At 35.7% G+C, this 27,117-nt stretch overlaps 1 long non-coding RNA gene across 1 annotated transcript; it reads right to left on the bottom strand.

Moving 5' to 3' along the window:
• Positions 1-14,743: 14,743 nt before the first annotated feature.
• On the bottom strand, positions 14,744-26,913 carry LOC142227532 (uncharacterized). Its single transcript, XR_012719884.1, has 2 exons — positions 26,577-26,913; positions 14,744-15,063 (listed from the first exon to the last, which is right to left on the bottom strand). It is a non-coding gene; the product is annotated as an uncharacterized LOC142227532 (long non-coding RNA).
• Positions 26,914-27,117: the final 204 nt, after the last annotated feature.

The raw sequence follows: 27,117 nt of genomic DNA, 5'->3' as shown, positions 1-27,117 counted from the left end.
CCTTCGGTTTTGCCTCAAAGTGGGCCTCAGTTTCGACGATCACCTCTTCATTGCAACCAAATTTTTTCCCTGCGAGCATCCTTTTGAGGTCTGAGAACAAGAAAATGTCGCTGGGGCCAGATCTGGAGAATACTGTGGGTGGGGAAGCAATTCGAAGCCCAATTCATGAATTTTTGCCATCGTTCTCAATGACTTGTGGCACGGTGCGTTGTCTTGGTGGAACAACACTTTTTTCTTCTTCATATGGGGCCGTTTTGCCGCGATTTCGACCTTCAAACGCTCCAATAACGTCATATAATAGTCACTGTTGATGGTTTTCCCTTCTGAAGATAATCGATAAAAATTATTCCATGCGCATCCCAAAAAAAAAAACAGAGGCCATTACTTTGCCAGCGGACTTTTGAGTCTTTCCACGCTTCGGAGACGGTTCACCGGTCGCTGTCCACTCAGCCGACTGTCGATTGGACTCAGGAGTGTAGTGATGGAGCCATGTTTCATCCATCGTCACATATCGACGGAAAAACTCGGGTGTATTACGAGTTAACAGCTGCAAACACCGCTCAGAATCATCAACACGTTGTTGTTTTTGGTCAAATGTGAGCTCGAGCGGCACCCATTTTGCATAGAGCTTCCGCATATCCAAATATTGATGAATGATATGACCAACACGTTCCTTTGATATCTCTAAGGCCTCTGCTATCTCGATCAACTTCATTTCACGGTCTTTCAAAATCATTTTGTGGATTTTTTTTTATGTTTTCGTCGGTAACCACCTCTTTCGGGCGACCACTGAGTTCACCGTCGTTCGTGCTCATTTCACCACGCTTGAATTTTGCATACCAATATTGATTGATTTCCCTGGGGCAGAGTCCGGAAACTCATTATCAAGCCAAGTTTTAGCTTCCACCGTATTTATTCCCTTCAGAAAACAGTATTTTATCAAAACACGAAATTCCTTTTTTTCCATTTTGTTATGATCCTTAATCGCACTGAGACGGATGACCTCCCGGATAGCCACACTCGGCTTCTCTCACTGGTGGTGGAATCACCCCTCACGACTTAGCCCAAAGAATCAAACACGTTTTATTTACAAACAAAAAAATACATTATTCAAAGCCAACACTTTCAGAACGAGGTAAAGTTGCTTCACAAAAGATGCTCTATCTCACAAACTAATTGACTTACGTAAAATTTTGACACGAATCATTTGAAGGTTGGTACTATATAAAAGTAATATGCATTTAATACTAGCATCGCCATCTATGTGTCAGACTGGGGACTTATTAGCCAACCTTTTATCTAACAACAACTTTTGTCCAGATTTAAATATATGTATGTGGGAACATAAACCTTTTATGTATAACACCTTACACATTTGACGAATTTGATATATATAGTATCGAAAATTTGGATCTACAAAGTGGTGCAAGGTATAATATAGTCGGTCCCGCCCAACTTTAGACCTTCCTTACTTATTTGTGAAGACATATGCATTTTCCAATATTCTCCAGAAATGCTATAACAATTTTTTTGATTTTTTTTTATACGCACCATCATAGAATGGCGACATATCGATTTCCTACTACATAAAGCATATATATTATTGATCAGGGAGAAATTCTAAAACGATATAACCATGTCCGTCTGTGTGTGTGCGTGATTAACGCTATTCAATAAGAAACTATCGTGCTGAATTTTTGCATTAACACGTGTTTTGTCTGCAGGTATATCTGTCCAGCCACCATACAACCGACCCCCGATTTGGGGTCTTGAGTGTTTAGACATCCCAATTTTTTTCCGATTTGCCTGAATTTCAAATTTCAAGTGTGGCGAATATGGTGTGGATAGGTCCATGTTTTGATATAGTCCCCATGTGTTAAATCTTCCGATTTCCTTGCTTTGCAGGTATCGGCCATCAAATCCACCTAAGATTATATATATTTAAAAGTAACCCGACGAAGAGTTTTCAAAGGATACTTCAAATTTTTTTTTAAATATTTTCAAAAATTTGAAAATTACATTCTAGTCAGTGGATGCCGATGAAATCAACGCTACAATTAAATGGCGCCGATGGCTACAATTCAATAATGCATACCAAAATCTTCAATTCGGCCAGGCGTTGTCATGCTCTATTCAGAATACTAAAATCAATCTTACGAATATCGTATACAAAAGTTACATCACATACTAAAATAAAACACGCCTATTAATGCTGCATTGCAATAAAATCACCGTTTATTACAAAACCAGCAAAAAAGTCCAATCCTATGTAATAATATATGTTTTTCTCTTGGTCTTTGTCGATGTTCATATATCAATGTAAATAAATTTTCTAAATGCTCATAGGTTTCTATGGCATTAGAAAAAATCGCACCTATCACAATACTTTGACAGTTTTATTAGTACTTTTTCATCTTCATTGCTTATTTTAAATATTGTACACATAACTCCATATAATCATAAATTCAAATAGTTCGTATTGTAAAATGAAATTGTTTATTATGCATATTCACGTTCAATATTCATAAGAAAAATACTTAAATTATTATTCCTTTAGAAACAATTTATGTTTATATGATTTCTATAGAAATAAAATTTTGACAAAATTTTCAAGAGAAGTAATAATTTAACAAAATTTTCTATTGAAATCAAATTTTGACAAAATTACCTATAGAAATTAAAATTATGACAACATTTTCTATAGAAATAGCGCCATTAAAATTGACCCAACATCAAATGAAATCAAGGACCAAACGCCCATTTAAAAACCAATTTTAAAGCTTTAGGGTCTTTCTCATTGTGCAGTAGAATCCAAAAACATTTTCGTGTTGTTGTATCACATATAATTATTGGGATTCATTTTCATTACACAAAATGGGGCTTATTTTCATGGAGCCCATATTCACAGAACCGTTTATACATGATTAGAGACGATGATGACAGGACGGGAAGGCATTAATAATTATAACCAGTGGTTATATTTTTTGTCCATTTTATTCGACTTATTTAATGTCCTTCCCACTTGTGCTTAACAACAATCTAAGAGATTTTGTAGATCAATTTACGTATTTTAAATTGAAAAACTTACAAAATTTCCTTCCTGGCAGCTTCTTTTATTTAGATACTCAAAGTTTCCGTCACTCAACAGTACCTATATTTTTATTGTATTTTAAATTATTTAATTTGGATTAGGGAAGAATAGCTGTGAATAAATTAAAACTCCACCAAATGGAATTTTTCTTTTGGATACGGAAAAGGAACTCATTGTAAAACATTGAAAAATGTCAAATGAATAAGGAAATGGCCTCGGAACGAAATCATTTTCATGTTGACAATTTCACACCCAACAATGAATGAACGGTTTCCAAAATTTGAATTACACTTTGACCACAAAATACCCAAAGTAATGGACACTGAAAAAAAAAAACAAAACATTTAAATAATATGAAAGATTATTCGACCTAAGTTTGAGGAACACATTTTCTACAGAAATAAAATTTAGCCAAAATTCTCTAAAAAAAATTCTATAGCAATAAAAATTTGACAAAATTTTCTATAGGAATAAAAGTTTTATTTCTATAGAAAAAATTTTCTATAGAAATAAAATTTTGACAAAATTTTCCCAGAAAAAAAATTTGACAAAATTTCCTATAGAAATAAAAATTTGACAAAATTTTCTCCAGAAATAAAATTTAGAGAAAATTTTCTTCAGAAATAAAATGTTGACAAAATTCCCTATAGAAATAAAATTTTGACCAAATTTTCCATAGAAATAAGATTTTACAAAATTTTCTATAGAAACAAAACTTTGAAAAAAAATTATAGAAATAAAATGTTGACGAAATTTTCTATAGAAATAAAATTTTGACAAAATTGTCTATAGAAACAAGATTTTGACAACATTTTCTATAGAAATAAAATTTTGACCAAATTTTCCATAGAAATAAAATTTTGACAAAATTTTCCATAGAAATAAAATTTTGTCAAAATTTTATATAGAAATACAATTTTATCAAAATTTTATATAGAAATAAAATGTTAACAAAATTTTCTAAAGAAATGAAATTTTGACAAAGTTTTCTATAGAAATCAAATTTTTACAAAATTTTCCATAGAAATAAAATTTTGAAAAAATGTTCTATAGAAATAAAACTTTGACAAAATTTTCTATAGAAATACAATTTTACCACAATTTTCTATAAAAATAAAATGTTAACAAAATTTTCTAAAGAAATAAAATTTTGACAAAGTGTTCTATACAAATCAAATTTTTATAAAAATTTTTATAGGAATAACATTTTGACAAAATTTTCTATAGAATAAAATTTTGGCAAATTTTTCTATAGAAATAAAATGCCGTCAAAATTTTCTATAGAAATAATATTTTGACAAAATTTTCTTCAGAAATAAAATTTTGACAAAATTTTCTATAGAAATCAAATTTTGACAAAATATTCTACAAAAATAAAAATTTGAAAAATTTTTCTACAGAAATAAAATTTGACAACATTTTCTACAGCTATAAAATTTTAACAAAATAGAAATAGAAATAAAATTTTGACAAAAGTTTCTATAGAAATAAATTTTTTACAAAATTTTCTATAGAAATAACATTTTGACAAAATTTTCTATATAAATAAAATTTTGACAACATTTTCTATAGAAATAAAATTTTGACAAAATCTTCTATAATAAAAAATTTGACAAAGTACTCTCAAAAAAAGTTTACTTGGATCCAAAGATTTTGACCTTCCCTCAAAGATTTTGGTATTGATTCCGAGCCAAAGATACAGCTTCTTTAAAATAAAGAAATTTTTTAGCGACCTATCTGGCTTTATATCTAGGACCAATAAAATTAAAGTTAGTTTCGCGGTTTATTAATAAAGGTACTCGCGTACAAGCAAATGCCAGTTTAAAAGTCCAAATTATAGTGGATACTTCAAAGTACAAAATATTTTCTTAATTCCAAAAAAACATTAAACCAAAGAACTTAAATCCTTAAAATAAGTATTAGCCTATATTTGAAGCGTTTTTATCTTAAATCTAAAGTTTCAATATTTCAGATAATTTTAGGACAATTTCTTTAAATGAAAAATGTGTTTCTTTACTTTAAGGAAAATTAGCCTTAGTTCAAAGACATGAGACTTTAGCGAAGGAACGCAGATTTATAAAATTTGTGCCCTAAATTTAATGAAAACAATTTTTGATGCAAAGATTATAAACTTTATTTTAACCCTTTCGACCCCGAATTTTTATAGGTATCGCTAAATTTTTTTTTTACTTTTAGTCATGGTGAAGTCATTTAAGAAGCGTCTAGCCAAAATTTCGGGTCGCCACGCCCATTCGTTTAGGCAGTAGAGAATGTTGCCTGTGGGCAACTTTGGGCAATTGTGACTACAAAATAGTTTGTTTTGTAATGATAGACGTATTACGTTTTATTGGATTTTTGTTAAGTTTGTTGTTATTTTACAGTAAATATATACTTAGATGCGCGGGTGAGTGGAATTTCAATCACGCTCAAACACATTCACGAAGAAATATTTGTACTCACGCACGCCATGTGGGTAGGAATTCATGGTCGCGAAATAAATTCACGAAATGAAAAGTCATACTCGAGCACGATCACACATGAACAACGTTTATGTCTCACGCTTTCGCACGATTCACGACAATTTTCGTAATTCACGACATATCTCGTGAGTCACGAATATTTTCGGAACACGACAATTTTCGTGGCTCAATTAAATTCTGGTAATTAACGAAATTTCTCGTGACTCACGCTATTGAAATCTTAAGCGTGATTAAATAAGTAAGGGTGATTAAAATCGGTGAGCTTGAATTTAATCGTGAACGTGAATTTGTTCGTGATTGTGACTTTTTGTGTCTGTTTTATCGTGAACATGAATTTTATCGTTAACGTGAATTTTATCTTGAGCGTGAGTTGGATCGTGAGGGTGGGTTGGATCGTGAAAGTAAATTTTTATCGGGAGCGTGATTTTGGAGAAAGTTTACTCACAATCACGAAAACAATTTGATTTTTATTCACGCGCCACACATTTTTCTTTGATCCCGTTCACGCATATTCACGAGATTTCGTTTAAATTTCATTCACGGCTTCGCGTGACTCACGAAAATGTTTTGTTTTTTAATCTTTAATATCACGTAAATATTTTTTTCAGTGTAAGATTTTGTGTTCGGTAATTTTTCTCCATATTTTGGTAGATTATTTTCGGCTTGAGTGGCAACCAAAATCCCTATCCCTATTACAATCAACTTTTATCACATTCGGCGGATATATGGGCTTTGAATAGCGAACAGCCAAACGAACAGAACAAAACCAAAATCCTTAATGGAAAATCCAAGTAAACTTTTTTCCAAGTGTAGTGACGATGACTATTTATAAAACCCCGGAAATGATAATAACTACACCGAGCCCGTGATACATAGACAGATCGAGAAAAGCGAAACACCCATCCCAGAAAATGCATCACACCAAGGGAATCATAAAAAGAGAAATGGAAGACCAATTCATAAATAAAAGGTAATAGAGTAAAACAAACAAACGAACAACAACAATAACAACAAAAAGAAGAACAATATTAAGCAAATTTATTGATATTAATAAAATATTTACGCACCCTTAACACACCCCCCTGGAATATAGCCTAATAAATAGTACCACAATCACCACTTACAGTAGTAGTGAATTTTTTTTCTCTCCTATATTTCCTAACTTGTCATCGGCAGCCAGTTCTTCTGTCAGACTTTCTTTGTTGTTAATTCCCCCTCTAGCTAACCACAACCCCCGTGACTACATCTTTTAGACAAAGGACGAGAAGAAAAAAACTACAGACAGGACACCGTTTTGTACCGACACGATTGGGATACAGGAAAGCGGTGGTGGTTGAGGTGGTAGTAACGTAGTGAGTGGTTGATGTGTCAGTAACAGCATTCATTGAGCCTCGGGTGTTTTTCTTTTTTTGCTCGTTCTCGCTCCTCATCTACCTATGGTTCATGGTGCTGATATTGGCAAAATGGGTAGAAATGCAAACAAAAGCAACAAATTCTAATTTTACCCAAGTGTCAAAGATAAAAACATCAGGCAACGAACTTCCCCCTCTTCTCTGCAGCACCATTCCCAACGTTTTGTCTCTCCGACTGCTGCCATATGAATGGCATATACAATTTTGCAATTACATTTTGGCTTTGTTTTTGTTATTGTTCTTGTAGAAATAAAACACGGAACGAAAGTTCCGTGTATAAAATCCAATATCCATATGTAAACGTAGAATGATAGAATTAAGAAAGCACAGTTGTGCATAAAAGTTTTAATACTTTTACATGAGTTCACAAGTCTGATATATGTCTTCTTATATTTTACACGAAATGAGCAGATATCAAAGCATTCTTGACAATTAAAATTGAATACATCTGTGTTAATATTTTTGACAAATAATTTATCAGGAGTTTTTGTAGCTATCGCATCAATATTTGGTAGAAGAACCGCTCAGGTTGTGTGGGCATATTCCTAAGAAATCAGACAGAAATAAGTTCTGACCTTGTGGTTCAGACGACATGGCATTTAGACATGAACTTCCATTATCTCCCTCCCGATCACGGTGGTAGTTGACTTAGGAATATATGCCATCACTCTCTTCAACCGAATCGGTTATGGAGGATGACACGAATCCGAGCTAGGATTTGTGTCCGCTTAGACCATAGTTGGTCCATTGCTGTTCCTCAAACTTCTTTCCATCTTCCTCTTCGTGTCTGTCTCATTCCGGCCGGAATGAGTACCTCCTATGATAATGTGTCCTTCGGATGCGCCTAGGTCCTCCACCCCGATGCCTTCATGAAAGAGAGAATACTCCTCAGGCTGCATTCTCGCACGTCGGTGATAGTCTGAAAGAAATAAGAGTCCAGTATCCGTTTCTTCTGAAAGATAGTGCTGGACACTGGCACAGGAAGTGAAATTAATCTTCCGTAGCCAGACACCACCTACAAATATCATCATCCGCTAGACCGATCCTTACAATATGTTTTCCCAGAGTGTTGTGTCCTGTTATGATACCTATTATCGGCCTCACCTCCTCTCTTTGAAATGACACCAGGATTTCAGAGTTCCTAATATTATTTTCGATTGTTCACAGCCCACAGATCTTCCATAAATCTTCATATTTGCCATTGATCCTGTAAAACAAAGAAAGCGGAGGAAAAACGTCCGAAATGACTTTATCAGTGCCACCTGCGCCTTCCGTAGCCAGTACATCTGCCTCTTCATTCCCAGGTATTCCATAATGTCCAGGTTCCCAGCACACAGTTACATTATGCTGTTCAGTGAGAACCGTAAGCTCTCTACGACAGCTGCCTGACAATCGATTAAAATGCTGATATCGCATATGTTATAAATAACGGCCTCGTCGATAGAAGTTCCGCAGCTTTCGCAATAGCAAAAATCTCCGCCTGAAAAATGCTGCATTTATCGTCCAACTTAAATGATTCCTTAAGCTCCAACTCCTTGCAGTATAGCCGTCAGTATAGATGTTGAGATTACCAATGTGTATTCTATTTTCGTCCCAGTCCTTTATGCTCGGAATAATTGAGTCCAGGTTACTCTCATACATATGTTATGTCGCGACATCATATAGTCAGTTCTCATATGTCGTTCGGCATAGACTATCAGTTCAGTGTGCCTGCAGCCCGTGTTTTCCAATGAGTCCTGGCCCCCAGTCTAATCAGTATGACCTCCGCGGTCCTCCTAATATGCAGCTCCAGGGGACATATCCCCATCAATACCTCCAGTGCGGCGGTGACCGTTGTCCTCATCGCTTCGGTCATGTAGATTAGAGGTGTGCACGTGACACGAAATTGTCGTGACTCACTCGTGAGTCGTGATTCACGCTGACGGCAACGGTGTGAGTGTGCGTGAGCGTGAGTCACGAAAATAATATCTTCGTGAGTGTGCGTGAGTAACGAATTTCGGAAAAACACACTCACGAAAATAATTTCGCGTACGAACATAAAATGCTTACGAGTTGAATTCATTTATAATTTTAGTGACACCCTAGGTGTAAAGAGTTTTATAACGCTCTCGATTTTAGTCATACTCATGTTTTCAATCAGGTTCTATAGGTAAATTACTATAAAATTATTCGTGAGTCACGAGGTTTTTCGTGAGTCAAATTTTTTTTCGTGAGCGTGCGTGAGCGTGAGTCCTACCAAAAAATATCGTGCGTGAGTGTGCGTGAATAAGATTTCTCCGTCGTGAGTGTGCGTGAGCAAAATATTACTCATGTGCACACCTCTAATGTAGATAAGGGCCGTTCTATTTACTCTGCCCATTCTCAGTATATGATTGTGGTGGTTTGTGATGGGCCACCATAGACTTCGGCATAGACTATCAGTTCAGTGTGCGTGTTTTCCAATGAGTCCTGGCCCCCAGTCTAATCAGTATGACCTCCGCGGTCCTCCTAATATGCAGCTCCAGGGGACATATCCCCATCAATACCTCCAGTGCGGCGGTGACCGTTATCCTCATCGCTTCGGTCATGTAGATTAGAGGTGTGCACGTGACACGAAATTGTCGTGACTCACGAAAATTGTCGTGACTCACTCGTGAGTCGTGATTCACGCTGACGGCAACGGTGTGAGTGTGCGTGAGCGTGAGTCACGAAAATAATATCTTCGTGAGTGTGCGTGAGTAACGAATTTCGGAAAAACACACTCACGAAAATAATTCCGCATACGAACATAAAATGCTTACGAGTTGAATTCATTTATAATTTTAGTGACACCCTAAGTGTAAAGAGTTTTATAACGCTCTCGATTTTAATCATACTCATGTCACCATATTTTTCGTGAGTCAATTTTTTTTTCGTGAGCGTGCGTGAGCGTGAGTCCTACCAAAAAATATCGTGCGTGAATAAGATTTCTCCGTCGTGAGTGTGCGTGAGCGTGAGCAAAATATTACTCACGTGCACACCTCTAATGTAGATAAGGGTCATTCTATTTACTCTGCTCAATCTCAGTATATGATTGTTGATGGGCCACCATAGACTTCGGCATAGACTATCAGTTCAGTGTGCCTGCAGCCCGTGTTCTCCAATGAGTCCAGGCCCCTCAGTCTGATCAGTATGACCTCCACGATACTTCTAATATGCAGGTCCAGGGGACATATCCCCATATACCTCCAGTGCGGCGGTGGCCGTTGTCCTCATCGCCTCGGCCATGTAGATGAGTCCCGTTCTATTTACTCTGCCCAATCTCAGTACATGATTGTGGTGGTTTGTGATGGACTCCCAGACGTGACATCCATACACAGCTAATGGTTTTATCACAGCTGTATAAAGCCAGTTGAAAAGGGACGGTTTCATTCCCCAAAGTTCTCCAACAAGCTTCTGACACGCGTATAATGCCGCATAGGTCTTCTTCATACGATCCGCTATATTCTCGCGTCAATTCAATTTAGAGTCTAGGACAATCCCCAGGTAACGTGCTGATTTCGAAAGTGTGGATTTTGTACCCTGAAATTCCGGATCTTTGTATCCATCCATTCTCCTTTTCCTGGTAAAATAAATTTGCTCCTCCAAGAATTTCCGAAAGTTATATCTTTGTATTGGTTTATATGGGGACTATAAATAATTATGGACCGATATGGACCAATTTTTTCATGGATGTTAGATGGCATATAACATACTAACATCACATACCCATTATCAACGGGATGTTATGAAATACCATAAGCTCTTCCAAGAATCTCTGAACACTACCTTACAGTATTGGCGATATCCAATTAAGTATGGAAATATAACCATAGCGATAGCCGGTAGGCGAACACTTATTTACGTGTATTTCTTATGGGAAGCCCAAAATCCGCGACGAACTACCGTGACGGCTAGCGGCGTGTCGCCAAATTAAAATCTATTCTAATTCCTTGGCGGAAAATGTAATAGTGTTGCCATCGTTTTTTTAACTCACCACTAGGTATTGTTGTTGTCTGGTCACGTGGAGATTATTTTTTCTTTTAATAACTCAACAAACAACAAGCCATTGCATGTTTTTATTCAACTTCAATGTTTAATATTGAAAAAAGCATGTTGTATTGACAACAAAAACGCTAGGAAACATGCAAAAAGGAAGTGTTCGCCGACAAGCTTATTGTATTTGTCGTCGCAGCAAAAACAAAATTAAGTCAAATCGACTAATCGAATTTGAATAATTGGTAGCAAAAATCGACTTTCAACAAAATACGACGAAAAGACAAGAGAAGCATATTTCATCCGATCCGGTTGAAATTTGGAACATGGTGTTGTCTCTACCAACCGTGCCTGAATTGGTCCATATCGGTCCATAATTATATATAGCCCCTACATAAACCATTATCCAGATTTGACCTCCGGAGCCTCTTGGAGGATCAAAATTCATCCGATCCGGCTCAAATTTGGAACATGGAGTTAGTATATTGCCGCTAACAACCTTACCAAAATTGGTCCATATCGGTCTATAGTTATATATCCAATCATACAAAAATTGGTCCATATCGGTTCATAATCATGGTTGCCACTCGAACCAAAAATAATCTACCAAAATTTTATTTCTATAGAAAATTTTGTCAAAATTTTATTTCTATAGAAAATTTTGTTAAAATTTTATTTCTATAGAAAATTTTGTTAAAATTTTATTTCTATAGAAAATTTTGTTAAAATTTCATTTCTATAGAAAATTTTGTTAAAATTTTATTTCTATAGAAAATTTTGTCAAAATTTTATTTCTATAGAAATTTTGTCAAACTGAATTATATAAATTATATATGTATTTAATCGATCTTTTTTGATTTAATATATACCATGTATGGACTTACATACAATTTAGAAGACGGTGTTAGGAGGTTTTAAGATACCTTGCCATCGGCAAGCGTTACCGCAGCTTAAGTAATTCGATTGTGGATGGCAGTGTTTAGAAGAAGTTTCTACGCAATCCATGGTGGAGGGTACATAAGCTTCGGCCTGGCCGAACTTACGGCCGTATATACTTGTTTCTTTTTTTTTGAAATTGGGGATTTTTTTAAGGAATTACATTTATATTGGTGATTTTAAGGGACGAAAGCATGCCATTTTAGGGGCAAGGGCCAGAAAAATACTGGAAACACTACTTTCTACAGCAACAAAACCATTCTCCCAAGGTAGTTCTCGATAAAAATCCCAGCAAAAAATTTTGAAGTTCTTCTAAAGGCACGACTTTAAAAAAGCAAAATTTTCCTCCCAACGGTGTTCTTTATTTTAACTACACAGGAAGTTTTTTTTAATTAAATTTTTTATAACTCGATTTTTCATATTTTATACCCTCCACCATAGGATGGGGGTATATTAACTTTGTCATTCCGTTTGTAAAACATCGAAATATTGCTCTAAGACCCCATAAAGTATATATATTCCGGGTCGTGGTGAAATTCTGAGTCGATCTGAGCACGTCCGTCCGTCCGTCTGTTGAAATCACGCTAACTTCCGAACGAAATAAGCTATCGACTTGAAGCTTATCACAAGTAGTTGTTATTGATGTAGGTCGGATGGTATTGCAAATGGGCCATATCGGTATACTTTTACGTATAGCACCCATATAAACGGACCCCCAAAATTGGCTTGCGAAGACTCTAACAGAAGCAAATTTCATCAGATCCAACTGAAATTTGGTACATGGTGTCAGCATATGATCTCTAACAACCATGCAAAAATTGGTTCACATCGGTCCATAATTATATATAGCCCCATATAAACCGATCCACCGATTTGGCTTGCGGAACCTCTAAGAGAAGCAAATTTCATCCGATCCGGCTGAAATTTGGTACATGGTGTTAATATATGGCCTCAAACACCCATGCAAAAATTGGTCGAAATCGGTCGATAATTATATATAGCCCCCATATTAAACGATCCCCAGATTTGACCTCCGGAGCCTTTTGGAGAAGCAAAATTCATCCGATCTGGTTGAAATTTGGTACGTGGTGGTAGTATATAAAATTTAACAGTCATGCCAAAAGTGATCCATATCAGACCATAATCATATATAGCCCCCATATAAACCGGTCACCAGATTTGACCTCCGGAACCTCTTGGAAGACCAAAATTCATCTGATTCAGTTGAAATTTGGTACGTGGTGTTAATATATGGCCTGAAACACCCATGCAAAAATTGGTCGAAATCGGTCCATAATTATATATAGCCCCCATATAAACCGATCCCCAGATTTGACTCCGGAGCCCTTTGGAAGAGCAAAATTCGTCCGATTCGGGTGAAATTTGGTACGTGATGTTAGTATATGGTATCCAACAACCATGAAGGAATTGGTTCATATCAGTCCATAATTATATATAGCCCCCATATAAACCGATCCCCAGATTTGACCTCCGGAGCCTTTTGGAGAAGCAAAATTCATCCGATCTGGTTGAAATTTGGTACGTGGTGGTAGTATATAAAATTTAACAGTCATGCCAAAAGTGATCCATATCAGTCCATAATCATATAAAGCCCCCATATAAACCGATCCCCAGATTTGACCTCCGGAGCCTTTTGGAGAAGCAAATTTCATCCGAGTCACTTGAAATTTGGTACATTGTGCTAGTATATGGCCGTTAACAACCATGCCTAACTAGGTCCATATGGGTCTATAGTTATATATAGCCCTCAGATAAATCGATCCCCAATCACACAAATATTGGTCCATATCAAGTTCATAATTGTATATAGCCCCCATATAAGCGACCCCCATATTTCAATTCTGGCTGTCTACTACGTATGGACTAACTCACAATTTAGAAAACGATGTTAAGAAGTTTTAATATACCACAACCCAAGTAATTCGATTTGGATGACAGTCTTTCGTAGAAGTTTCTACGCAATACATGGTGGAGAGTGCATAAGATTCGGCCTGGCCGAACTTACGGCCGTATATACTTGTTAATGGATAATTTTAAATTTTTTTGTTTCAAATAGGGTAAAATCGGAGTAAGAATTAATAAAATTGTATAAATTATTAAAATTCTGTTGCTAAATTGCTAAATCCATTCTAGTAAAATTGCGAAGTTTTGCAAATATTTAAGGTCAAACCCTTCAAACAAGCGTTAGGATGCATAAAAAATCATAAAACAAATGTAAAAATTATTTATTCGGCAAAATATCACAAAATTTTTTAATTCACACCCAAAATACTGACTGTGGATCACACCTTTAGAAGGGATACAAATTCAGCTTTTAAAATGATGGACAACCGTCCTATTACAAGCACATGTTACATTCATCGCTTCTGCGATGAATTTAACACCCAAAACACTGACTGTGGATCACACCTTAAGAAGGGATACAAATTCAGATTTTAAAATGATGGACATCCGTCCTATTACAAGCACATGTTAAATTCATCGCTTCTGCACCAATTTCGCACCACTTCCGGATTCAAAAAGAACATTTTCACTACTTTCTTGGCGACACTTGTTTGCTGGGATGTTAAACCCTTTACGCTTTTGCGTGTCATCTTTGCTCAATAAATGAAACTTTTCCACAAAGTTTTTAGATCCAATTTAACAGAAAGAGGTCTTTGTCTAATTTTAAATTACGCCGCCAAAATGAGAAAATGTACCGGACTTAATGTCGCATGGTAGTGTTCTGATTTCCTATAGCAATGTAAAAATCTCGACAGTTAACACCACTCGTCATCTAAAACTATTGAATATATTTCCACAATGAATCATTTTATATTGGCACGGACATCTTTATTTCGAAAACTTATAAAGAGAATGCATAATACAAAGGCTTAGTAAATTAAAATTATGAATAAATGAAATTAGAAATTCACATAATTGATTATTGTTACATATTGCTATTGTATTATTTCCTTTCTTAGAGACCAATCATCTGAGTTTTTTTTTCAAATTTTTATTATACATGCTTCTGAGGATTTTGTTGTGATTTTCCGTTAAAAGTCCGAATTCCACTATTAAAAACAGCAGGAATGCTATTTGATTTCCGGCCAATTATTCATCCATTTGAAGAACACTTTTCTTCTCTTTTCTGAAACGTGAAAGGTGGGAAAAAATTAAATAATACATTTATCACAATCAAAAAACTATATCTTGATAAAAATAAAATATTCAAAAAAATTAGTCACAAAAGGTTTTATATATTTTTTTGATTTTTAAAATAAAGTAAATTTTAGTAACATAAAATATAGGGCAGTTTATCTTTTCAATACAATTATATTAACACAATAAACTTTAATTTGTTAAATTACCCATGTTTCGGTATTTGATTTTTCTTTTATTATTCTCAAACATGCTTGCATGGTTTGCAAAAGCGCCTCAGCCCAATTATACGACATTACATACGAACAACTTCTACATAACTGATGTGCTCTACCAAAAACCGACCTATTAAATACACAACCAACATGCAACACAGAGATGCAAAAGTTGTTACAATTGTACTAAATTCAGTACATTCCACATGCAAGAAGTACAATGGTACTACAACGATATATTTGGTACAAATTGAAATATTCAATGTTTAAGAACTCATAGCGGCAGAAAATACTAACCAATGTACACTCAAAAAAAGTATAATTCGATCCAAAGATTTTGACCTTCCCTTAAGGATATTGGTATTAATTCCGAGTCAAAGATGCGACTTCTTTAAAATAAAAATATTTTCTTTAAAATTTCAATAAAATTAGGATACCTATCTCATTTAACGAATTGTTCATTCTCTTTTTGCCGTTTATTAATAAAACTATTCACGTACAAATTTCAGTTTAAAAATACAAATTATAACGTTACTTCGAAGTACCTAACCAAATCCTTATAATAAGTCTAAGCCTATATTCGAAGCGTTTTTATCTTAAAGGGCAATTTCTTTAAATCAAAGGTTAGGTTAGGTATAGTGGCAGCCCGATGTATCAGGCTCACTTAGGCTATTCAGTCCATTGTGGTACCACATTGGTTAACTTCTCTCTTATCTCTGAGTGCTGTCCGATTCCATGTTAAGCTCAATGACAAGGGAACTCCTTTTTATAGCCGAGTCCGAACGGCGTTCCACATTGCATTGAAACCACTTAGAGAAGCTTTGAAACCCTCAGAAATGTCACCAGCATTACTGAGGTGGGATAAACCGCTGAAAACGTTTTGATGTTCGGTCGAAGCAGGAATCGAACCCACGACCTTGTGTATGCAAGGCGGGCATGCTAACCATTGCACCACGGTAACTCCCTTCTTTAAATCAAAAATGAGTATCTTTATTTTAAGGAAAATTTGACTTCATTCAAAGACATGCGGCATTAAGAAAGGAACGCAAATTTCCGAAAATTTTGTAATTTTAAAGAAATTTGTCTTTAATATTTTATAACTAGCGCATCCTAAAATTATTCGATTAATGCAAAGAACATAAGCTTTTATTAAAATTCTAGAGGTTTAAAAAGCGATATTTAATCATTTTTGGATCTTAAAACGAGTGTTTCGTGATATCTCAATTTATGGTATAGTTGGTACAAATTGAAACCAAAAGGTACACTTTTTTGTTCTCTTTTTTTTGGCATCCCTGATACAATGGTATCAAATCCAACGAAATTTCACGTTTTTACCTGTATATGTGTAGTCGCTGTTTTTGTTTTCTTTAGTACAATTAAAAGTTTTGATTTTGCATCCCTGATACAATGGTATAAAATTCCACGAAAATTCACGTTGTTACCTGTATATTATGTGTAGCCGCTGTCAAGGCCGAAAATAGTGTTGCCAGGTTGGGGGTTTCCCCCAAAATTAGGGTTTTTCCTCGTTTGGGGGATTTTTGGAGGTAACATTTATTTAGGGTTTTTTAGGGGTGAAAAATATCTTACACTTTATAAAGTAAAACAATAATCAATCGAATTTCAACCAATTTGGTCATGAATTTGAAGAAAAAATTAAACCAAAAAAAAATAAATTATTTACTTTCAACAATTTGGACACTGCCAATGCAGAAGATTTAGAAATTTTGGCGAATAATGCATATATTTACTGAATTTTATTTCGTCAACTTTTCTCCATTATAAAACGAATTTTCACTTATATATTTTTAATTAATTCGATTTAAAAACTTTATACATTGATATACATAACAGGTTGGCTGATAAGTCCCCGGTCAAAATTTAACGTCTGTAGGTCAATTAGTTTGTGAGATAGAGAGTCTTTTGTGAAGCAACTTTTGTCATTGTGAAAAAAATGGAAAAAAAAATTTCGTGTTTTGATAAAATACTGTTTTCTGAAGGGAAAAAATACGGTGGAAGCAAAAATTTGGCTTGATAATGAGTTTCCGGACTCTGCCCCAGGGAAATCAACAATAATTGATTGGTATACAAATTCAAGCGTGGTGAAATGCGAACGGAGGGCGGTGAACGCAGTGGACGCCCGAAAGAGGTGGTTCCCGACGAAAACATCAAAAAAATCCACAAAATGAGCGGTGTTTGCAGCTGCTAACTCGTAATGCACCCGAGTTTTTCCATCGATATGTGGCAATGGATGAAACATGGCTCCATCACTACACTCCTGAGTCCAATCGACAGTCGGATGAGTGGATAGCGACCGGTGAACCGTCTCCGAAGCGTGGAAAGACTCAAAAGTCCGCTGGCGAAGTAATGGCCTCTGTTTTTTGGGATGCGCATGGAATAATTTTTATCGACTATCTTGAGAAGGGAAAACCATCACTATTATATGGCGTTATTGGAGCGTTTGAAAGTCGAAATCGCGGCAAAACGGCCCCATAGGAAGAAGAAAAGAGTGTTGCTCCACCAAGACAACGCACCGTGCCACAAGTCATTGAGAACGATGGCAAAAATTCATGAATTGGGCTTCGACTTGCTTCCCCACCCACCGTATTCTCCAGATCTGGCCCCCAGCGACTTTTTCTTGTTCTCAGACCTCAAAAGGATGCTCGCAGGGAAAAAATTTTGCTGCAATGAAGAGGTGATCGCCGAAAGTGAGGCCTCTTTTGAGGCAAAACCGAAGGAGTACTACCAAAATGGCATCAAAAAATTGGTAGGTCGTTATAATCGCTGTATCGCTCTTGAAGGGAACTATGTTGAATAATAAAAACGAATTTTGACAAAAAAAATGTGTTTTTCTTTGTTATACCGGGGACTTATCAGCCAACCTGTTATTGTGTGTACTTGTATCAATACAGGAGTTTTTTCCCAAAATTTGGAAAGGCATTTTATCTATTTATATTCCTAAAATTTTTGGGGGGTTTTTGAAAAAAACTCTAGAACGATTTAGGGGTTTTTCCTAATTTTTGGGGGGTAATGTCCACAAATGACCTGGCAACATTCTTAATCAAAAGATTAGAAGAATTCTTAATCAAAAGATTATCTAAAATTCAATATCTCAAGTTGTTTTAATACCAAAATTGACAAAGTTTTACTCAGAATCTGTAATACAAACATGTACAAATTATAATTGTATTAAAATACTTTACAAAAAATAAAAACGTTTTTGAAAACACTGGTATTTTTCTTCAGCGCTATACGTAAATCATAAAGAATTCACTTAGGATAGAAATTTTATTATAACAGGTTGGCAGATAAGTCCCCGGTCTGACACATAGATGGCGTCGCTAGTATTAAATGCATATTATTTCTATATAGTACCAACCTTCAAATGTTTCGTGTAAAAATTGAACTTTACGTCTGTAAGTCAATTAGTTTGTGAGATAGAGCGTCTTTTGTGAAGCAACTTTTGTTATTGTGAAAAAAATGGAAAAAAGGAATTTCGTGTTTTGATAAAATACTGTTTTCTGAAGGAAAAAAATACTGTGGAAGCAAAAACTTGGCTTGATAATGAGTTTCCGGACTTTGCCCCAGGGAAATCAACAATAATTGATTGGTATGCAAAATTCAAGGGTGGTGAAATGAGCACGGAGGGCGGTGGACGCCCGAAAAAGGTGGTTACCGACGAAAACATCAAAAAAATCCACAAAATGATTTTGAATGACCGTAAAATGAAGTTGATCGAAATAGCAGAGGCCTTAAAGATATCAAAGGAACGTGTTGGTCATATCATTCATCAATATTTGGATATGCGGAAGCTCTGTGCAAAATGGGTGCCGCGCGAGCTCACATTTGACCAAAAATAACAACGTGTTGATGATTCTGAGCGGTGTTTGCTGCTGTTAACTCGTTAAACATCCGAGTTTTTCCGTCGATATGTGACAATGGATGAAACATGGCTCTATCACTACACTCCTGAGACCAATCGACAGTCGGTGAGTGGACAGCGACCGGTGAACCGTCTCCGAAGCGTGGAAAGACTCAAAAGTCCGCTGCAAAGTAATGACCTCTGTTTTTTGGGATGCGCATGGAATAATTTATATCGATTATCTTGAGAATGGAAAAACCATCAACAGTGACTATTATATGGCGTTATTGGACCGTTCGAAGGTCGAAATCGCGGCAAAACGGCCCCATAGGAAGAAGAAAAAAGTGTTGCTCCACCAAAACAACGCACCGTGCCACAAGTCATTGAGAACGATAGCAAAAATTAATGAATTGGGCTTCGAATTGCTTCCCCACCCATCGTATTCTCCAGATCTGGCCCCCAGCGACTTTTTTTTGTTCGCACACCTCAAAAGCAATGAAGAGGTGATCGCCGAAACTTAGGCCTATTTTGAGGCAAAACCGAAGGAGTACTACCAAAATTGTATCCAAAAATTGGAAGGTCGTTATAATCGTTGTATCGCTCTTGAAGGGAACTATGTTGAATAATAAAAACGAATTTTGACAAAAAAATGTGTTTTTCTTTATTAGACCGAGGACTTATCAGCCAACCTGTTATTACCGATTTTTAAAATGCCGATTATGACGTTTTTTTTTTTAAGAAAGGAGTTTTCTTCACATTTTATTGGCAGCCCTGCTCTCAAATTAAAAAGCGAACTTTTATTAAGCCGATGGCATTAGTAGCTAATGCTTTAATATTTAATATACGTAGTTTTTAAAAAATAAAATAAATATTTTTAATTTTATACAAGAGAACGACTTTTGATGTTCATGTCACAGCGAAAGTACATTAGTCAATTTTTCCTTAAGAGTACATATTTGCTATTTAATTTTGGTTTCTATAAAAACGTCAGTACTATATTCGCTTTTCGCGTTGAAATTTTCACAGTTACTATATTAAAGTAGTTCAATATAAAGCAGATAACTTTACTCAATTGATGCACAGTTTTTTGTTCCTCTAGATTTCGGCAACACTTTACAGGAATATGTTTGTTTTCATTTATAAATTTGACTATTTCAATAAAGTGATTATACCCTGCTCCACACTGTGGAACAGGGTATTATAAGTTAGTGCATATGTTTGCAACACCCAGAAAGAGAGGAGATAGACACATGGTGTCTTTGGCAAAAATGCTCAGGGTGGGCTCCTGAGTCGATATAGCCATGTCCGTCTGTCCGTGAACACATTTTTGTAATCAAAGTCTAGGTCGCAGTTTTAGTCCAATCGACACATGGTGTCTTTGGCAAAAATGCTCAGGGTGGGCTCCTGAGTCGATATAGCCATGTCCGTCTGTCCCTGAACACATTTTTGTAATCAAAGTCTAGGTCGCAGTTTTAGTCCAATCGACTTCAAATTTGGCACAAGTATGTGTTTTGGCTCAGAATAGATCCCTATTGATTTTGGAAGAAATCGTTTCAGATTTAGATATAGCTCCCATATATATATTTCGCCCGATATGGACTTATATGGCCCCCGAAGCCAGAGTTTTACCTCAATTTGGTTGAAATTTTGCACAGAGAGTAGAATTAGCATTGCAGCTATGCGTGCCAAATTTGGTTGACATCGGTTCAGATTTAGATATATCTCCCATATATAGCTTTCGCCCGATTTATACTCATATGACCACAGAGGCCAATTTTTTGCTCCGATTTAGTTGAAATTTTGCACAGGGAGTAGAATTACCATTGTATCTATGCGTGCCAAATTTGATTGAAATCGGTTCACATTTAGATATAGCTCCCATATATAGCTTTCGCCCGATTTACACTCATATGACCACAGAGGCCAATTTTTAACTCCGATTTAGTTGAAATTTTGCACAGGGAGTAGAATTAGTATTGTAGCTATGCGTGCCAAATTTGGTTGAAATCGGTTCAGATTTAGATATAGCTTCCATATATAGCTTTCGCCCGATTTACACTCATATGACCACAGAGGCCAATTTTTAACTCCGATTTAGTTGAAATTTTGCACAGGGAGTAGAATTAGTATTGTCGCTATGCGTGCCAAATTTGGTTGAAATCGGTTCAGATTTAGATATAGCTCCCATATATATGTTTTTCTGATTTCGACAAAAATGGTCAAAATACCAACATTTTCCTTGTAAAATCGCCACTGCTTAGTCGAAAAGTTGTAAAAATGACTCTAATTTTCCTAAACTTCTAATACATATATATCGAGCGATAAATCATAAATAATCTTTTTCGAAGTTTCCTTAGAATTGCTTAAGATTTAAACGTTTCCCATATTTTTTACTAACATTGTGTTCCTCCCTAGTGCATTAGCCGACTTAAATTTTGAGTCTATAGATTTTGTAGAAGTCTACCAAATTCGGTCCAGATCGAGTGATATTTAAATGTATGTATTTGGGACAAACTTTTATATATAGCCCCCAACACATTTAACGGATGTGATATGGTATCGAAAATTTAGATCTACAAAGTGGTGCAGGGTATAATATAGTCGGCCCCGCCCGACTTTAGACTTTCCTTACTTGTTTTTAACTTGAAAACGAAACTTAGTACTCACCTAAAGGTACTAAATAGCTTGTGAGTGTACCATGGTTCTTTATAAAGCGTAACAAATTCATCATCCCTGTTAATCATTACAGGTACTTGAATTATGAATGCAATTGATGATCAGCTAAAAAGGCTTCAATATAATTCACACATTCACAATTCGTTTGAACAGCCAATAAATTAGCGACGTAAACTAGGAAGATATAAGTGATTTATTATCCTTGTACATGGAACAACGAATTTTGTTGTGTGTTAATGACAGGATTAAGAGAAAACATCTGCTGATGAATTCTCAGGTAGTATAAAAGCAATAATTTAGCGAATGCAAAGTTAATTTAGGGAATGAAAACTGGTAAGCGTTTCCAATAAACTTATTCTGAGAAAAAATACCAATTTTATATTTTTTATTCGGCACAGTGAGTCAGGGATTTTGAACTTACGTTGAAATATCTATGCATTGGAGCCTTAAATAACGCACTGCCACTATACCTAATGTAACCTATAAACAAAATTGTGCCAAAAGCGCAAACCGTGGCGCAATGGTTACCATGCTCGCCTTGCATACACAGGTTCGTGAGTTCCACCCCAGTTTCGACCGAACACCAAGAAGTTTTACAGCGGTAGATTATCACCTCTCAGTAATGCTGGCGACATTTCTGAGTGTTTCAAAATATTTCTAAGTGGTTTCGCCGTAATGTTGAACGCGGTTCGGACTCGGCTCAAAAAGTAGGCACCTTGTCATTGAGCTAAATATGGTATCGGACAGAACCCAGTGACAGTTCACAACTGTGGTATCTCAATGGACTGAATAGCCTAAGTGAGCCTGAAATATTAGGCCGGCACTATACCTAACCAACCCTATGGGTATTTTGACGATTTTGTGCTCGAGAAATAGAAAATGCGAATTATTAGCCCTGTTCTTTAGACTCAAATGAAATTCGAAATACTGTAATACAACCACACTATGGCAAGCCCATGTAAAACTCATAGCTTTGAGCCTATTTTCCACTACTTCCGGATCCAAAAAGAACATTTTCCTTGCTTTTTATACCACCACCATAGAATGATGATGGGGGTATAATAAGTTTGTCATTCCCTTTGTAACACATCGAAATATGGATTTCCGACTATATAAATTATATACTATGTTATATTCTTGATCTGGGCTGTCTGTCTGTTGTAATCACTCGACAGTCTACAATAATGAAGCAATCGTGCTGAAATTTTGAATATACTCGTCTTTTGTCTACAGGCAGTTCAAGTTGGAAGACGGGCTATATCAGTCCAGGTTTTGATATAGTCCCCATATAAACCGACCTCCTGATTTGGGCCCATGTGTTTAATGAAATCTTAGTTTTTATCAAATTAGCCTGAAATTGGAAATCTAGAGGTATTTTAGGATCATAAAAACGTGTGCCGAAAATGGTGAGTATCGATCCATGTTTTGATATACGCCCCATATAGAACGACCGCCCGATTTTACTTCTTGGGATTGTAGAAATCGTAGATTTTATCCAATTTCCCTGAAATGGGAAATCTAGAGGTATTTTATGACCATAAAGAGGTGCGCCGAAAATAGTGAGTATCGGTCCATGTTTTAGACAGGGATTCGGAGCGGAGCGGAGCGGAGCGGAGCAAGCCCTTTTTTTGCCGGAGCGGGAGCGGAGCGGGAGCGACATTTCTAAAATCCGGAGCGGAGCGGGAGCGGAGCGGTTTCCAAATGAAAAACCGCTCCGCTCCGAATAAAATATTACATGAATGAAATGTGTAACTTTGAAATTACACTGTGTAGGTAATTTCAAATTTAGCTAGTACTTAGCGTAGTGTGAGTAAACGTTTAAAATGTACGATATGTATTTTTGTACGTACGTACATTGGGGAAAACACAACGTGTTTTTTAGTAATTGTTTTCAAAAACGGCAAATGTCAAAATATATATCTAGTATGTGTTGTAAAAGTAACAACAGTACTTTTGATCAATTTCATCCCGTATTACTACAAAGATGTTTGTAATGAACGTCAAATAAATGCAATTAAACGATCTTATTTATATTTAATTTTTTAGTTTTCTACACTGAAAAAAATATTGTCGTGAAGTCAAAGATTCCATGTCCTTAGAATAAGAATGCAAATTTTGCTTAACATGGAAGACGCATTTCTCTAAAATAAAGTTTTTTATACCCATCACCATAGAATGGTGACGGGGGTATAATAAGTTTGTCATTCCGTTTGTAACACATCGAAATATCGATTTCCGACTATATAAAGTATATATATTCTTGATTAGGGAGAAATTCTAAGACGATATAACGATGTCCGTCTGTCCGTCTGTCTGTCTGTCTATTGTAATCACGCTACAGTCTTCAATAATGAAGCAATCGTGCTGAAATTTTGCACAACCTCGTCTTTTGTCTGCAGGCAGGTCAAGTTCGAAGATGGGTTATATCGGTCCAGGTTTTGATGTAGTCCCCATATAAACCGACCTCCCGATTTGGGGTCTTGGGCTTATAGAAATCGTATTTTTTATCCAATTTGCCTGAAATTTGAAATCTGGAGGTATTTTATGACCGTAAAGAGGTGTGCCAAAAATGGTGAGTATCGGTCCATGTTTTGGTATAGCCCCCATATAGACCGATCTCCCGATTTTACTTCTTGGGCTTATAGAAACCGCAGTTTTTATTCAATTTACCTGAGATTGGAAATCTAGAGGTATTGTAGGACCACAAATACGTGTGCCAAAAATTGTAAGTATCGGTCCATATTTTGGTATAGCCCCATATAGACCGATCTCCCGATTTTACTTCTTGGGCTTATAGAAACCGCAGTTTTTATTCAATTTACCTGAAATTGGAAATCTAGAGGTATTGTAGGACCACAAATACGTGTGCCAAAAATTGTGAGTAACGGTCCATGTTTTGGTATGGTCCCCATATAAAACGACCTCCCGATTTTGGGTCTTGGGCTTATAGAAAGCGTATTTTTATCCAATTTGTCTGAAATTGGAAATCTAGGGGTATTTTTGGACCATAAAGAGGTGTGCTGAAAATGGTGAGTATCGGTCCATATTTTGGTATAGCCCCCATATAGACCGATTTCCCGATTTTACTTCTTGGGCTTCTAGAATCCGAAGTTTTTATCCTATTTGCCTGAAATTGGAAATCTAGAGGAATTTTCGGATCATAAAGAGGTGTGCCGAAAACGGTGAGTAGCGGTCCATGTTTTAGTATAGCCCCCATAAGAACGATCTCCCGATTTAACTCCTTGGGTTTCTAGAAACCGTAATTTTTATCTGATTTGCCTGAAATTGTAAATATTCTGGTATTTTAGGCTCGGTCCATTTGGTAATGCCTCCATATAGACCGACTTCACTTGAATTGCTTGAAACTCAATGTAAAATTTTCAGATTTTACTTCTACATATTTAAGATTTCAAATCAAGACGTTATTTTATAATTTTCTTGCACACTTACAAGAGATGTTAATGATTCCTCTAAAACTCAAACAAAAATGGTTCTTATAAATCCAGAATCTGATATAGTCCTCATAGGTGAAATCTTTAAATTTATCTTCGGGAAGTGTCCTCAAGTCCTCAAGCCCTCCTAAAATTTCAAAGGAAACACTAATATTTGGTTCATGGTGGAGGGTATTTAAGGTTCGGCCCGGCCGAATTTAGTGCTGTATATACTTGTTTTCTTGTCCAAAAGGCAATAAACTTTTGAATGAAGTTGTAATGTCCTTATAATTAAGAGATTTTACTTAAAATGTGTATCATAACATGAAAGATAAAATTTTTGAGGTAAGGTCAACGTGACTTTAATAATTAAGAAAAATTCTTTAAAATTAATAAAATTGTCTTTAAATTTGTTTCCTTTTTGCATCTTGCCTACAAAGCAAAAAATAGTTAAAAAATAAGACATGTTTTTCAACACTTTATTTTAAAGACGCTTTTTACTTTAAACATAGCATAATTTCTACTGGAAGTCGAGTCTTAATATGGAAAAAAATAACTCGTTAACTCGTTTTTAAAGGATTTTGATAACAACTGACGAAAAAAATCTAAAAAAATGAAAAATTAACATATGCTTCCTAGAATGCTTCCTTTAATGAAGTCAAAATGGATTTAATATTTCTGAAAAAATCTTCAAAATTAATAAAATATTTCAACACATTGTTTTAAAGTCATTATAAACCACATAGTGGTTAGGGTATAACAAGTTTGATCTGCCAAAAAATGTGCCTACAAGAAATATTGATTTTACACCCCATAAAATATATACCGATCGACTCAGAATCACCTCCTGAGTCGATCTAGCGCTTGGCGTCCGTCCGTCCATCCGTCCGTCTGTCCATGTATTTGTTGTTCACAGGATTTCGGTCGCAATTATTAACCGATTTTGATGAAATTTGGTACAGGGAGTTTTTTTGGGCACAAGGACGAACGTTATTGAATTTGGAAGAAATCGGATCAAATTTAGATATAGCTCCCATATATATGTATTGCCCGATTTCGACAAATGGGGTCACGTTGCACTTTTTTTACTAACCGATCGTCGTCAAATTTAGCACAAAATAATCTTCTGTATCACCCTTTAAGTCTGAAAATTTCATCGAAATCTACCAATTTGCCTGAAGTTTGAAGTCTAGATATTTCTTAGGACTATAAATGCCGTATATATTTTGTATCGGTACAGTTTTTGATATAGCCCCCCCTATAAACCGGCCCTCCGATTTGGGGTATAGATTTTAGAACTACAATTAGATGTTTTACGTACTCATCCACGTTTTTGGCATAGCCCCCATAAGACGGATCTCCCGATGTTACTCCTTGCTTTTCTAGAAACCGTATTTTTTATCCGATTTACCTGACCGGGTTTTTGTCGATTATGACGATTATTTTTGAAAACGCGACGAATTTTCTTGAAATTTTATTGGCAGCCTTGCCTGGAAGTCGTTTGTTTACACTAAAACTGTTCTGACAACCCGATATTTTCGATATTTATCACAATTTTTTATTGGAAGTTGTAAAGAGAGAGATCAATTTTGACTTTTGAGAAATAGAGAATATGCAAGTTTTTGCTGAAGATTTTCTCCCCAGTAAAAACTTGCAAGAGTCAGCACCAGGGATGGAAAATGCAGTACTTAGTACTTTTTTCAATACTTTTTCACCCTGGCCAGTACCGTAGTACCCCACGAATGATTTAATACCTTTTGTGTAGATATTTTTAAACCGATATCAGGGTACAATAGTTTTGACAAAATATTTTAATATTTTAAAAAAATCTTTAACAAACTTATTTGCTAATAGTCTTTTAC

Source organism: Haematobia irritans, chromosome 2, assembly GCF_050003625.1.
Source record: "Haematobia irritans isolate KBUSLIRL chromosome 2, ASM5000362v1, whole genome shotgun sequence".
NCBI classification, from domain to species: domain Eukaryota; kingdom Metazoa; phylum Arthropoda; class Insecta; order Diptera; family Muscidae; genus Haematobia; species Haematobia irritans.
Note: the sequence above shows the minus strand (reverse complement) of the source record. Positions and strands in the feature narration are given on the sequence as shown.